Genomic DNA, 12,213 nt, shown 5'->3' with positions numbered 1-12,213 from the left:
CCACCCCGCCCTCCCCAATCCACCCCCAACCCCCATAGTATTCTTTATTTGGGCAGCTCTCGGTGGTCAGACAGATGCTGCACCCCCTGAGGGATGCTTCTGCTGCTTGGGACTTAAACACTCCTGAGTTCACTGGCACGCCACAGGGAATCACTGGCAGTCACACACACACTCTTCGAATATTTACTGGGAGGAGCACCGCCTGTCTCGTCGCTCCTTGGAGCTCTCCGTGGTGCTGAAAGGCAGTGTACTTATACAGTGTACTTATACAGTCACAATCAATCTTCAATTGCCAACAAACAACCAAATCAGATGCTTTTCACATTTCTGTCGAGGTTAAGTCACATAAGAAAAAAAAGAAAGAAAAGAAAACCTTGGCTATATGTGACCTTGGTGGGCTTATTTATTCATTTATAATATTTTCTGAAAGATATAATAACTTTACATTTTCAGCCTTTACAGCATATATATATATATATATATATATATATATATATATATATATATATATATATATATATATATATATATGTATGTATATATATATATATATATCTCCATCCATTATCGATACCGCTTATCCTCACAAGGGTCGTGGGGCATGCTGGAGCCTATCCCAGCTGTCTTTGGGCAGTAGGTGGGGGACACCCTGGATTGGTTGCCGCAGACGGACGTGCTAACCAGTCGACCACCGTGCTGCCCTTTTATATATATATAAAATGTGGTGTTACTTGGATCCGACCCTAATCTATCTATATCTATATAACCAGTGCTAACCAGTCGACCACCGTGCCGCCACAAAATTACCTTATATATGTATATATATATATATATATATGTATATATATATATATATATATATATATATATATATATATATATATATACTGGTGTTACATTCATATATATATATATATATATAAGGTAATTTTGTGGCGGCACGGTGGTCGACTGGTTAGCACGTCCGCCTCACAGTTCAGAGGTCGTGGGTTCGATCTCGGCTCCGGCCTCCTTGTGTGGAGTTTGCATGTTCTCCCCGTGCCTGCGTGGGTTTTCTCCGGGCACTCCGGTTTCCTCCCACATTCCAAAAACATGCATGGTAAGTTGATTGGATACTCTAAATTGCCCCTAGGTGTGATTGTGAGTGCGGATGTTTGTCTCTGTGTGCCCTGCGATTGGCTGGCAACCAGTTCAGGGTGTCCCTCGCCTACTGCCCAAAGACAGCTGGGATAGGCTCCAGCACGCCCCGCGACCCTTGTGAGGATAAGCGGTACAGATAATGGATGGATGGATGGAGGTCCTGTATGTTAGAGACTCTAAAGTGCCCAAAAGGGTGGATGTGAGTGTGAGTGTAAGTGCCTTATGATTGACAGACAATCAGGCCAGAGTGTACCCCGCCGCTGGAGCTCTCCGGTGCCGGGAGGGTTGCGTCAGGAAGGCCATCCATCAATTACAGGCTGTGTGTCATGATACCTGGAAAACTGTTGTTTTAGCATTTTGAAGACTATTATGTTTGCTGACTGCAAATTAATCACTGAATATTTCAAAGGAAATACTTGCATAAAACCCTCTCCTCTGGATATGTGTTATGGTATGATTTGAACAAAAATATATAGATTATGATTGTTTATTCTGCGGTATTGCAAGGAAATAATAGGACATAAGACAAGAGTAAGATGGGGCTAGATCTAACTTCTTTCAAATGATTTTGCAGTCTAATTGTTTAAAAATGTTGCAGCATTAACCACATTAAAATTAGCAACCCTGACCCCAACCCAGTATATTTATAGAGGAATTACATGTAGGCTAATGATATTATAACGACATGCATACATTTAAATGGATAAAAGAATTGCTTCATTAGGTTTCGGAATAGGGGGTAGTAATCTAATGAGGGCGATAATTCAAATTTCACATTGACAGATTTGGAGTGCTTTTGCAAGGAAAAGTGGTCAAATATTATCAAGTCATGCTGATAGACTCCTACCCAAAAAGGAACCAATGCTGTGATTAAAGCAAAACATCTTAGCAAAATTTGGGTTTTTACCACACTTTTGCAACCATCTTATTCCACCCCAAGGGCCCCAAAACTGTGCACTAGTTGACAGATGCATGCTACTAGTACTACTAGTGATATTATAAAAGTCCATAGTTGTAGAGCTTCACTTGTAGTACTAGATCCTAGGACACAATTTTGTCTCACGAGCATATAATGCTTGTCCTAGTAGGTCACATTTGTGCTACTAGTATGCCAAATCCGCCCTACTAGTGTGCAGAAACTAGAGGTGTAAAAGTTAATCGATCAGTTAATTAATCAATAACTATTGTAATAATCAATTAATCATTTAGAACCACTATTTAACTTAAAAGAGTCAAAATGTTCGGATTTTAGTCTCTCAACAGTAAATATTCGGAGATTTGAGTAGTCTATCAAGCAGACTACTTATCTTTTTGACTGCACAAGCATGACTGAACGAGTAACTGAATCAGTTTCAAAAAGGTTGCTGGCTGAGTACATCAATCCCTTTTATGTGACACAGTATTGCTTAATTGTTTATGTTATGACTGGTTGTTATGTGATGTATCAGTTAATCTGCAGTTGCTATGGTCCTTTTATACTTTGTCTATGCCTAATGACTTAATAGTTTATAGGCTTGAGTTACTCAGTGACACGGTGTCAGTATGTCGAACCTTGTTTGAGTGAGGATGCAAACTCTCTTCCGGATTCAGCTTTCTGTAGTTACTTTCTATTTTCGTTGATAAAGACTTTTTACTCTACATCTTCCATGTCATGTCTGCATATGGGTGCAAATCCCGATCCTCACGTGACAGAACGTACTGACCAGTCGTGGACCCAGCCAACTCAGACACAATCCATCAAGCCGAAGACGTCACCACCTGACCCTGAACATCCCTCCACCTTCAATCAGGGAGTGATTGTCTCACCGGGTGCTGCTTTTCCTTTTCACTGGGAACCTCTCGTGACGCTCTTCCACGATGGGTCGCCCAGTCCCGGACTGCCTCCAACCGCCCTCAGCCTGCCGACCACTCCCACACCCTTCGTGTAAGCTCTGTCTTTTCTTCTACGTCTCTCTCATCGTTGCCATCTACTTGTCCTAGTTTTGCATGTTTTCTGTCTAGTTTAAGACACGATGTTGTGTTTTAAAGGTCTGATTTTTCTGTTAAGATGGCCACGATTTGGTTAATCTACTTTCTGATTCTGATTCAGATTCAGACATTGAATTTAGTTTTCCTGGTCCCTTACCCTGTGATTATTCAAGCCCTTGTCAGTCTTTGTCACATTTTTCCGATGATGATCCCTTAGTTTCTGATTCAAGTTTTGACACGTTTTTCTGATGATGATCCCTTAGTGTCCACTCCAGAACCCTTTGCATCAGACCCTTGCTTGGGCTCCCGGTTGGCCATTTACACGGGACCCCCAGAGGGTTGCCAACGTAGGCGCCCGAGTAGGGATTCTGGTTCCTCCCCTAATTCAGCCTTTTCCAAGTCACGTCATTCCGAAACTATACCCAAGCCACTTCACTCCTCGCCTTTTTTGGCACCTCGTTCGCTGCATACTTCTTCACCTAGTCCTGTTCATCCCGTTTCTTCTTGTTTACCTTCCTCACTAGCTGTACTCGCAACACCTCGTGTCTCTTGTGCTTCCCAACCTCTATGGTGGCAGGCTCATGAGGGAGGGCCCCGTGCCAGCAACTCAGCAACTGCAGGCTCCTTAGCAATGCCAGGCCCCCTTCCCGGCGCCTCAGCAAATGCAGGCCCCCATCCCGGCCCCTCGGCACCACCGGGCTCCAACCCTGCTCCGGCAGCGCAAGGCCTTAGGCTGCCCTCGGATTCTGCTATGGCGGCACAAGCTCTGCGGCCTCCTTCCGGTTCTGCTACGGCGGCGCAAGGCCTTCCTTGTTTTGGAATTTAGTTTCATGTTTTCCTCGTGATCCTTTTATGTGTGTCTGTCTCATGATTGTGTCCACCTGTGTTCGGTTACCAGATCCCTTGAGTTACTCAATCAGCTCCTTTTGTATCTTGTCCAGGTGTTCCTCATCTCATCAGTTCCTTGCAGTACTTCAGTCTTTGTTGGTTCATTGTTTTTGTTGCGTGTTTGTTTTCTGTCTTGGTCCAAGTCAAGCGAGTTTTTTCCACCTGTGCTCGTTTGCCCGATCCCTTGTGTCAGCTCCCTCTATACACTTTATGTCTTGTCCAGTGTTGCTCGTTATCTCATCTGTTTGTATTTGGTTAATTGTTTTCTTTCTGTCTTTGTCGCGTCTAACTGCTGTTTGTATGCTGTCTTAAGGCAAGTCAAGATGGTTTCCTGGTCTTGGTTTAATTACTTTGTTCTTATTGTTTTATACTTAAGTTTATTTTGGGTTATTTAGTTTTAGTTATTTTTTTTTTTTAATTATGCTCTTTTTTGTCTTTTGTTATTTTAGATTTTGGCCACCAGGGAGTGCCCCTTTTTACTGTTATGGCTGGTTGTTACGTGATGTATCAGTTGCTATGGTTCTTTTATGCTTTGTCCTTTATTATGTCGTATAGGACTGATGTCTTCAGTTAATAAACTTGAGTTACTCAGTGACACGCTGTCAGTACATCAAACCTTCTTCAAGTGAGGATGCAAACCCTCTTCCAGTTTCAGCTCTCCGTGGCTACCTTGTATTTTCGTTGATGAAGACTTTTTACTCAACAACTTCCGTGCCATTTCTGCGTATGGGTCCAAATCCCGATCCTCGCGTGACAATTTAGTTGTTTTTAATCTCCAATGAATGCCCAATAAACAACAGCATTTATTTAATAAACAGTAATCAGGGAAAATGTTTTTGTAATACACTTGAATGCAAAATAAAATTGTATACAATTGTCAGAATAATCAGTGGAGATAGAATGATGTATGTAAAAAATATTCAACAGTGATAGCTTTAGCATAAACGTCATACAGTAGTGGTAAAAAATATTAGTAATGAGACACACTTGTTCTACTATTGCGCCCTAGTTATTCTGGTGCACTGAATTGTCTTACAAGTGGAGACAATGAACACACTAGTAAATGGACTTTAGGAAGATTATCCTGATCCAGTTTTAAGGTTTATGTATTTGTTAAGGTTCATGTATTTGTGTGTTAGTACATGAATTATGTTCTAACGACTAAGAGTGTGTACTGGTATCACAAGCTACCAGCTGCGCCGTGGCACTGCTCACCATCCAGACGACATGTTCCTTTCATCACCAGTGGGTGTCGCTGTTATCATTGTTACCTAAACTGTCTGTCAGTCTGTCTCGCAGGGTTGAAGGGACGCTGTTTTGTGAAACACACACGCACACACATACAGGGAGAGGGAGCGAGAGAGTGAGAGTGAGAGAGGGTGATAGGGAGAACAAGAAGGAGAGAGACAAGTGAGCGCCTTCGCGCCTGTGCGCAGTCCTCCGGCCCGGCCGCTCCTTCCTTCCTCCCTCCTCTCCCTCACTCCCTCCCCACAGCTGGCTCGCTCCTTTTCGGATGCTGGGAGCCTTCATCTTTCACACTCCGCGCTGGACCAAAATACCTCTGAGGCTGGAACGGCCCACAGCCCGTTTTGCATGGTTTGAATTTGGGATTCCCACGCCGGAAAGAAGGAAAGTCGAGAGGCGAAAAGGAGAATCTCCATCCCCGAGGGAATTTATTTTACAGTAAGCAAGCGCAATGTCATTCCAATTCCCAGTGGTCCTCATTTCCTCATCTCACGAATTCCACGCGTGTAAAAAAAAAAGCCTAAAAGCATAGTCATAAAATGTGTCTGCCAGATAGGAAGGTGTGTTTTTGACGAGAAGTGTGCCTTTGTCCGCCAGATGTTGTCGGTATTTGACCACGGTCGACTCGTACTCACGTGGATTTAGGTCTTATTACGCGTTTGAAGGGCTGTGGCGCGCTTGCATTGATCGTGGGCAGAAAATGGAAACCCCCTTTTCAGACGTACTCGCCATCCCTCCCTCGTTACATCTCTCCATCCATCCATGCATCCGGGTGGGGGGAAGGGGGGCTTCTAATGCGAAATCTAAATTACTTTCAGACTGACCTAAATTTGAGCGATATTGTAAGATTATAATGCGTAACAGTGGTTTAGCTTGCCCATCCCCACAGGCTTTGCGTTGCCTTTTACAACGCGATGGAAGTGTTGTTTTGTGGTTCAACCATGAGCCTTGCGAGGGGGGTGCAAACGCACCTTAAAGCCAGCTTGCAGCTCCAGCCGGGGCCTGTCTCCCATCCTGTGACTCCTGTCTAAGTGTAAAAGACAATTGTGTCTTTATCACCACTTCGGGCCGTTTCTCTTTACCACTGCGGAGTCGTGAATCTAATTCCCCCAGATTACACTGTTTCAGAAGGGAGCATTTGAATTTAGTATTGCTCACGTTTATTGTAGTGGACTTGTGCTCTGATCTGGCAGAAATGTGGATCTGTTTTTTTTTTTCCCAGAGAAATTCACTGTATTGGACTGTGGTGATTATGTATTAGGCACAGGTGTCAAACCCAAGCACTGGGGGCCAGATCCGGCATGCCACATCATTTTATGTGGCCTGCTAAAGCAAATCATGCGCCTATATGTCATGTTTCTGGCTGAAATTTGCACCAACATTAAAACATGTCTTCAACTTTATTAATGTTGAGCATTCTATTGATACAAAACACTTCTTAAAATGAATGGAACAGCAGTTGATGCGTACTATTTTCCTTGACTTGATCGATTTCAAAACTAGTTATCCATCAATTTGATGTCTGTAAGAATATGATGAGGCGATAATATATTTAAATGGCTTCACAGTCATAACGACCCTCCGAGGAAAACCACAAGTATAATGTGGCCGACGACAAACATTAGTTTGACAACAGCGTATCAGGGGAAATTGGATATAGCAGATGGTGTGTAACATTATTATACTAATGTGTATAAATAATATTCTCTCATAATCCATATTGAAGACGATTTCCGCCTTATAGGTGTCTGTGGCTGGGTTACGGCATCTCTCTTTCTGCCCTCTCTGTTGTTTTTCTGCTGTTTTGTGAAGGACAGCATTCTGACCCTTGTTGCCTTGGGAACCTGTAACTGAACATGGCAATGTCTGTGACGACTCTGTCTTGCCCATTTTATTTGTCATTGTGTTTTGTAATGTTATCTACGCAAGCAATCAAACCAAACACGTTTATTAAAGTGGGTAAAATATTTTTATTGACATGCAATTGGATTCCAGGATACTTGGTAATGTATTAAATGAGTCTTTGTTTGCAAGCAAATCCATATTTCATTAGGATGTTAAACTATGGACAACTATGGACATGTGCTGGTCCCCCCATTATTACGCTCTAAAAACAGTTGGGTTAAAAATAACCCAATTTGGGTAAAAAATGGATTGATCGACTACTTGGGTCAATTTGACCCAACTTTCTGGGTTGTTTTTGTAGAAAATGACCCACAAAAACCCATTTTGGGAGTTGTTTTGCACACAAAAAATAAATAAATCGAGAAGGAAATTCAACCCAATTCGTGTATCGGTCCGTTTTTGTGCCTCGCAGTAAAAAGTGTTTCTCTCAAATAAACATCAACCATGGAAAGCGTTTTTTTGGAGTCGGCGCCCCTCGTCACAGATTGCATATGTCTGACTTCTCTGATATGCTGTTAAGTTTTTATCTCAATAGGAAATAATGTTGTAATTGTCTGGTGACCAGTCCAGGGTGTACCCAGCTTCTCACCCAAAGTCAGCTGCGGGATAGGCTTCAGCACACCCTCACCCTTGTCAGGATAAGCGGTGCTGAGAATGGTTGAATTGGAAATAATGTTTTGGAAATTGCCCATTCTAGTGTTAATGTTAACGTTAACATTCATACAAGGATAAAACCCAATTTTGACAAGCAGGAGCAAGGGGTGACCATGGCCAAATATTGCTGCTTCTATTCCGTAACACTTTGAGCAGCATTACAGTAAGACTGACTTCCACAGAGAACACAGAGGCCCCGCCTTCTCCTACACCTCACGCTGCTTTCACTTTCTAAAGCCTAACTGCAAAAGATTCATGGTGGATGGTTGTATGAACATACAGCCAAGTCCCTGGTGAAATGTCGAGCAAGCGATGCATTGTACCATGGCTCACAGCATTTTTAAGAGCCTGTTATTGTCCTTTATCATCCTCATTGGTTGAGCTGCTGCAGCCTCAACAGGCTTCATTAAGTTTAGGATTCAGAAGATGATGATGCATTAGGTAAAATGTCCCTCAAGTCTCAGTGTAGCGTATCATCATAAACTCCTAAATTCTGTGCAAACGTCTCCCTTTACTAATACCTTGCTGTGCCTTAGCGCTCAGTAAAACCTTACTCCAAGTTCTTGATATATTTTGCAGTTCAAGTCACAGGGAATCACTTAGTTAGGTTTATAGATGATGAATTACAGTTATAGCCTCATATAGCAGCAAAGAAAAGTTACCATTAAAACCAGCCTTTGACATATACAACACAGGAAATGAGAGAGGTCAAAATCCTATCTACAATTAAGACACCGAAAGTGCAACATTTACTTTGCTGGATAAACTCTCGACAACATTTTAACAAAAAAGGTGACACTACATATCACATTTACAATTCACGCAGAGAATAACTATTTAGTTGCCCGCAATAAAGAAAGTTCCTCAAACAATGACAAATTAGCGCCCAGTGGGAGGAAAAAAAAATCCTCTGCCGCGTTTGACTCACAATTATGTGAACATGTCCATCATAACAGGATGCGCAAAAAAAGTCTAAAGGAGCTAAAATTGTACAGGAGGGATTTGGTTTAAAGCATCATTTTAGGGCTTGCATCTTTAAGAAGTGCTACAAGAGAATGTGTTCAAATGAGCCCCGATTGGATAGGAAGCAGCTATCCTAACACAGATGGGTTGATGCGAAATGGCAAAGTTCTTTTTTGCCATCAAATGTTAGCGGAGCAAAGCATCAGTGGTTGAGGATTGTTCATGAACGGTTTGTGGGCCTGTCATTGCTGCTTGCATTTGTAATTATTTTAATACTTTAATCCTAAAGTAGATGTTGGCTGTCATGGTTTTACCCTTCTACAATTCTCCACTGGCATTTTCATTTGTTTTAGACAAATGGTAATTAACACTAAATTAGACCTTGGTTGTTGCTTTACTATTGTTTGTAACTAATGGCTTGACCCCCCCCCCCCCCCCCCCCAAAAAAAAAACCAGCTGCACTTTCATCTGTGTTTTCATTATTCATATAACAGGTGCTTTTGGCTGTGTGTTTTTCATAAAAGTAAAGCTTCATCACTGCCTTTTTCAAGCCAAGATTCTCTGTCTCTCTTTTCGTGCACCACTTACTGTACATGCATATTTTCGAGTCACAGCATTGAACCAATCGGCATCCTAATGTTGGAGTTCATTTGATACGGAAGCCTCATTGTGATTGGCTTCTTACCAGTTCAATGGACGTGGGTGATTGTTGCTTCATTGGGCTGAGCCCAGCTAATGGCATGGCCATCTCTCTACCTGTATAAACTGTACTGTAGTTACACACAAAGCCATACATTTGGTATCGATTTGACTGAATACAGGTGGAGAGTATAGCCATAGCATAGTATAGCCACATATCAGAATTCATCTTGGTACTTGCAGTAAGTTAGTCAGAAAGTTTATGTATTTAAATCCATTCAAGCATAGTTGTAAATATTTGATAGGTTGAACTGGTGTTGAAAGTATTATCACTGCTCATAACATCAATTTTGTGGATACATCCAGATGTAATGTGGCAATATCACACTGATAAAGCACAAAAAAACAGTGAACAGCTGTGGTACATCTCCACTAAAGAATTCAAGTGGCTTTGCGAACAGTGCACGCTCTGAGCTAAAATAATTATTTGTTGAATTTCATTTCATGCTGAAACAATTCACTGCTTATTTTGGATCAGCCGTCCATAGTCTCTGTTGAAAACCTTTAGCGACAGGCAGAGGGAAGATCTGCAGCCGTGTCATGATATTCCAGTCATGACATCATTTGATTCATAGCAACCGGGCTTGGGAGAGTTACTTAAAAATATATTTTGACACTGTTTAACTAGTTACCTCTTGAAATGTTGTTCGTAACTTAATCCATATGCCATGCTATTAAAATAATAATTTGATAACATATAATTCATTTCTGATTACACTTACACCAAATATACTAATAACATTTAATTCATTTCTGATTACACTTAAACCAAATATGCTAATGAAGACAAAATAATCAATTAGGGCCTATCACTACAATATGTTGGGAAGCTGTGGCTCAGTTGGAATAGTAGGTCGTCCAATGGCCAAAGGGTCGGCAGTTTGCTCTGAAGCAAAAAGGCTGTTAGCAGGACAGAGATATCCTGTTCTGTTCTTTCGCATTTTGTTTGTGAATATTCTACAAGGGCCATTCACTGCCATCTGTTTTTTTCATACATGCTGCTTATTAAAGAAAATAGTGCTTCGGCTATATAAACACACGATGGACCTTTTCTTTGTGCTACTGTAAGTTTCCCTGTGGTTTGAAGGTCTGGAAGAAATATTTTTTGATTGCTTAATGCACATCAAACTTGAACTTGAATAGGCTAGGCTGCTAAAAATTGACAGACAGCTACTTGAAAATCACAGCTTGATTAGCCGCATACTTTCTACCGTATGTGATATCGTATCACTTCAATCAAAAATGTACAAAAAGTTACAAGCAGCATTTGCAGCTTCCCAAAAGTCGAACTCACCAACCATTACCATGATATTTTTAGACTATGTATCCATTCGGAAACTTGAACTTAGGGGCCACATTTATTGACTGTACTCCATATCGAAACATGCAATTGTATGCAGGTGACAGTCTGACACCATCACTTCCTCGCCATGCACTCAGCACTCATGTGCCAGGCCAGTTCACTAATGGATGATGGGAAATACCAGCTGTACTTTGCCTCCTTGTTGGAAGCCCTGAGTGGTTTTCTGTCCTCTCGTCATCCCTTAGAGGGGACAGAAGTGAAAGGGATCTATGAGGAGGCGACAAGATTGTTTGCTGCACATGTCACGTCGTCACTTGTGATAGAGTGTTCGCCACCAGAAAATTGTCCTTTGCTTTGAAAAGTGCTTTGCACGTAGGTCGGTTTGGGTCATTGTGTATAAGCAATCATTCGGTTATTACAGGCAATTGAATGTGAGACTTTATTACTTATTTAACAAAAATACATGGAACAAACAATACAGCTTTGAGGACAGAATGGGCTGTGAGAATAGCATCACGTGATGAAGGTGTTGCTGCAGCTTTCATCCCTTTAGCAAGCCAAGCACAGGCCAAGGCTAACATCCTTGTTTGGGTGAGTCATCCTTCTGGTGAAGGGCTAAGACCTTGGGTGAATCGCAATTCATTTGCAAGCACGCCAATCTCTCCTGTTTACATGTTAGCTCCTGATCTACCACCAGAGATTCCAACTGAGGAGTCGGGGAGATCACTAGAGGAGAGAGGAAAGGAAGGAGAATTGGAGTAATGAGATGTTCTTTCCTCCGGAGTCGTCAGTCCAATATGATGCGTGTCACAGATGAATTCTCTGCGGCTGTCTTATTGCTATGGCTGCAACATACAGTAGCCTATGTCCTTGGTGGTTTATATGAAATCATGCAATCTCATGAATAAAGCATTGCTACTTATATAACTTGTAGGTTGCCAGTTAGAGCCGACCGTGACTGGGCGTTCTCCTGAGATTAACTTCTGGTTTGCGGACAAAGCATGGAGGGTTACAAAGCGCGGAGGGTTACAAATGAGACAGAGGATGCATCACTTGTGCATATTTCATTACCTAAGGAGACTAATACTCCTATAAATTCCCTCTTACTAAATGGCTCAACCAATCAGCCCCCTGTGGAGTTACCACATTTCCGTTGCCAAGTTGTGGTTGACATGGCAACTGGTTGTTGTGATGTCAGCCAGGTGCGATCTGGCAGTTTGGGCTCTAACAAGGCCAACCCTTGTTAAGGACTTGTTAGGAGCAAGACACCGCTGTCATGACAATGTTGTTCTTATATACTGAGGAGACCAGAGGGGCATGCGGTGTATCGAGAAAAAGTAGGTGCATGGGTGAGTAAGGAGCAACTACATTATACCTGCATATGGATAATGGATGGAAGGATGATTTATGATTTGTGGTTGTAATTTGACAAGGCCATAGTAAGGAGA

General features: G+C 42.0%; 1 protein-coding gene across 8 annotated transcripts in view; it reads left to right on the top strand.

Moving 5' to 3' along the window:
- Positions 1-4,999: 4,999 nt before the first annotated feature.
- ctnnd2b (catenin (cadherin-associated protein), delta 2b) overlaps positions 5,000-12,213 on the top strand; it is a 166,315-nt gene continuing 159,101 nt past the window's right edge. For 4 of the 8 annotated variants that reach the window (XM_086042891.1, XM_086042893.1, XM_086042895.1 and 1 more), the window contains exon 1: positions 5,001-5,679. The gene's annotated coding sequence lies outside the window, so the exon portion shown is untranslated. Of the gene's footprint in view, positions 5,680-12,213 lie in introns of all 8 variants that reach the window. The other 4 variants (XM_086042896.1, XM_086042897.1, XM_086042890.1 and 1 more) reach the window with 3 other exon arrangements.

Source organism: Filicampus tigris, chromosome 10 (assembly GCF_054856515.1).
Source record: "Filicampus tigris isolate MCC_2025a chromosome 10, RoL_Ftig_1.0, whole genome shotgun sequence".
Lineage (NCBI taxonomy): Eukaryota > Metazoa > Chordata > Actinopteri > Syngnathiformes > Syngnathidae > Filicampus > Filicampus tigris.
Note: the sequence above shows the minus strand (reverse complement) of the source record. Positions and strands in the feature narration are given on the sequence as shown.